The sequence below is a fragment of the Vipera berus genome, assembly GCF_964194415.1.
Source record: "Vipera berus genome assembly, chromosome: 3".
NCBI classification, from domain to species: Eukaryota; Metazoa; Chordata; class Lepidosauria; order Squamata; family Viperidae; genus Vipera; species Vipera berus.
In genome coordinates this window covers 47,670,295-47,674,087 of record NC_138204.1, presented here as the reverse complement: position 1 = coordinate 47,674,087, position 3,793 = coordinate 47,670,295, and positions in this window count along the sequence as shown.

Below are 3,793 nucleotides of genomic sequence, written 5' to 3'. Positions count from 1 at the left end.
ACCTATCTGGTGAGGTAATAATAATAATAATAATAATAATAATAATAATAATAATAATAATAATAATAATAATAATAATAATAATAATAATAATAATAATAATAAAGTTGGAAGGGACCTTGGAGGTCATCTAGTCCAACCCCCTGCTCAGGCAGGAAACCCTATACCATTTCAGGCAAATGGCTGTCCAGTCTCTTCTTAAAAACCTCCAGTGTTGGAGCATTCACCACCTCTGGAGACAGGTTGTTCCACTGGTTAATTGTTCTAACTGTCAGGAAGTTTCTCCTTAGTTCTAGGTTGCTTCTCTCCTTGACTAGTTTCCATCCGTTGCTTCTTGTCCTGCTTTCAGGTGCTTTGGAGAATAGCTTGACTCCCTCTTCTTTGTGGTAGCCCCTGCGATATTGGAACACTGCTATCATGTTACCCCTCACCCTTCTCTTCATTAGACTACACATACCCAATTCTCTGGGTTATGAGAAATTGAGAGTTGGGACATTAAAGGAATCAATGGTAAACAGCATAGATTCAGGAAATAATAAAAACAATAGATATAGTATGCTGGTTGTCTCTAAAATTAAGAGAAAGAAGAAAGTTATATCAGAACTGAATAGAGATAGCTGAAAGGCAGGCAAGGAGGGAGGGAGCAAGGAAGAAACGGGAGGAAGGAAAGAAGATAGAAGAAAGAAAGAACAATGTATCTGAAATCTCTCAGAATTCTGGGAATTGACGTTCACACATCTTCAGGTTGCTTAGGTTGAGAAACACTGATCTACACGTTTAAAAATGTATTCATTTATTAAATTTATATTAAGAAATGTATGTGGACAATGCCCAGATGTGGCTGAACCTTGAATGGATTATGAGTATGAAGCTGTCAATTTTTGATTTAGATCAAGACAGTGTTTCCTTATGACTGTTTCTCCGTTTGCCCACAATTTCCTTATTTCTGGCTTTTGGTGGTTTTCCTTTTCTTTTCACCACCATATCTTAACTTCCTTATGATATAGTCGATGAGGCTTCTGGAGCTGTTGCCCTGCTTCATTCCCTGAATTTCTCTCACCAGTTCTTCCTGCACATTAAGGAAGGTAGAAAGAATTCCTTTTCTGAGTGTAGCACAAGAAGCGCCATGTTTGGAAGCACCCTGGGAAACAGGGAAAACTGCAGTACATTTAAATGCAGTCAGATTCTGAAGACCAACTCAAATTTTGAAGAAAAGGTGGAAAAGCACCAATCTTAGAACAAGATCAAGAATATGATTTTGACCAGTACATCTGGAGCAGCCCCTGAAGATTTGCCAGAGAATAACAAACTCACATCTGTTATTATTACTGTCTATCTTTGCCAAGATTTGCCACCTCTTGTATGAGACATCTTTTGTACCGTATTTTCCGGCGTATAAGATGACTTTTTAAAGCATGAAAATCTTCTCAAAAGTTGGGGGTCGTCTTATACGCCCAGTCGCCTTATACGCCGGAAAATAGTAAATCCTCGGGAGCAGAAACGTTAGTGGAAACGGTCAAATCCAGCGCTCGAGAATGGTGAAAGACGGCCTCCTCATAAATAAACTGACCAGCCCAACCAAGGCTGAGGCTCCAGCTTACCGGCGTCCTAGGGCAGCAGACCCCCCCTTTTTTTTTGGAAGGGAGCGGGAGTCAAGCATGTGCCGAGCCGCCGGCGCTCAGCGAGCACGAGAGCTCAAGGGAGCGCGGGAAGCCAGGTGGAGGCCGACCTGACATGTTTGTGTGGAGCTGAGCTTCACCTGACCCTGGGAGTTTGACTTCAGGGTGTGGTGCTGTGGCCAGACCTACAGCAACACCCGCCCGGGAAGGCGCAGCTCAGGAATTGCAACAGGCAGACCGCAGCGGAAAGCTGGCGCTGGGGCTTCAGCAGCCCGGGGTCGCCCCTCCGCCCTGAAGTAGAAGGCAGCCTTGGGGAGGGGGTGTGTGTGAATCTCAAACTTGCGGCACAGGGCTGAGCCCATTTCTTTCACACACACCCCCGCCCTCTGCCGCCCTGTTCATTAACTGATCTACGGAAAGAACCGCCTTCTTTCAGACCTGGTGCCTTCCCAAAGTGTTGGGCCACAATGCTCGTCGCTCCTGGCTGAAACAGCCAGCGCGTGTGGCTGAAGTAGAAGGGGGCACCAAGGCAAGAGGAGACGAGGTTTAGGCGAGGCAGAGCAAAGCTGATCTCGAGGCCAAAAGCTCTTGATAAACCTTCACCTAATTGAGAAGCAGCCCTGACTTCCTACTTACCTGTATTTTCCGGCGTATAAGACTTTAACCCATGAAAATCATCTCAAAAGTTGGGGGTCGTCTTATATGCCCAGTCGTCTTATACATCGGAAAATATGGTATGTGTTTATGTGTGTGTGTGCACAGACATGATACATGGGAGGGAATGCATTGAAGATAATGGATTTTGCTCACATTATGAGTTTAGAAATCTCTTTTCATCATGTATATGTGTTAAACAATACATTGATTGCAGAAATAATAGCATATGATTAATTTATCCAATTTTCATTTCCTTACTTCATTTTAAAACCTTTTTATGAGGTACTTCCATCTTTTGCAGGACAGCTTCTATTGTAATTTTTTTAAAAAAAATTTAATGCTGTGAAATTAATCTTTTATGTTTGATTCTCTTTTAGAGAATCTAAATTCTCTTTTACAGAATTTTAGGCAGAACAGTTGCAGAAATCACTTCATTGAATACAATAATATTTTTGACTCCTGTAAATTCCAGAGCAACAATAATCAAATGCTACTCGTGGATTGTTTATTGACAGGGCATAAAAGTTGTAGACATTTTTTTAAAAAAATTGTTCATTCATAGTTAAGGCAAGTTTCCAATCCTCATGGGTGAAAATTATGCAAGTTTGGTCACTACTTTCAGGATGAATTCAGCTTAAATAAGAGTCAGTTACTTTAGAATAGGGAAGGAACTTCTAAACATAGGAACTCTTTTTTAAGGAAGCAGAGTTGACCAATGACACAAACATAGCTGATATATAATTCCAATTTCAACATAAGGAAAGATAAATGCAGCCCATAGGTTGTTTTTTTTAGAAACTAATACTCAAGTCATGCTATAAATGTATAAACCTAAGTGATTATTCTGCCTTTTATTATCATGAATTAATCAAATAAAATAATGAAAGAAATTTCTTGACCACATATATTGTCAAGTGAAAAATAGATTTGTACATAGTCTATATACATTGTTTCTATGTTTTAAATTGGATCTGGACTGCTTTGTACATGTACTTCTTGTGTTTTCAGATAATGTGATTGGAATTGGTTATTTCATTAGCAATATTTTGTTCAGCCATGGAAGCTCCATCCATGCTTATTCTTAGCACAGTATTCAGCCTGTATAAATGACAGAGCTATAACGCTTGGTTTTTTTTTTGCTGCACTATGCTCATGTAAAATAGTATGTATGCCATAGTTAATTTTCTATCAAATTTATCTCCAGCACAAGCTGAATCTTTATCCTACTCTGGACACATTATGCAAAGACCTAGCTCTCTAGAGAAGTCTGTAATGCTGGGAAAGGTGGAAGAAAAGAAAAGAGGATGCCAGCAGCAAAGTAGATAGACTCAAATAGAGAGAGGCCATTATTATTTAATATAACCTGCTACTGTAATGTGTAAGGATACAAAGAAAAATATAACTGCTATGACTGCAATTAGTTTGTTTCTTTAGACTATTACTATAAAATAGTAATTAATATTATTATGAAGTAATAATATCTTGTTTACACACTGGAATAAAGAATCAAAGGAGCG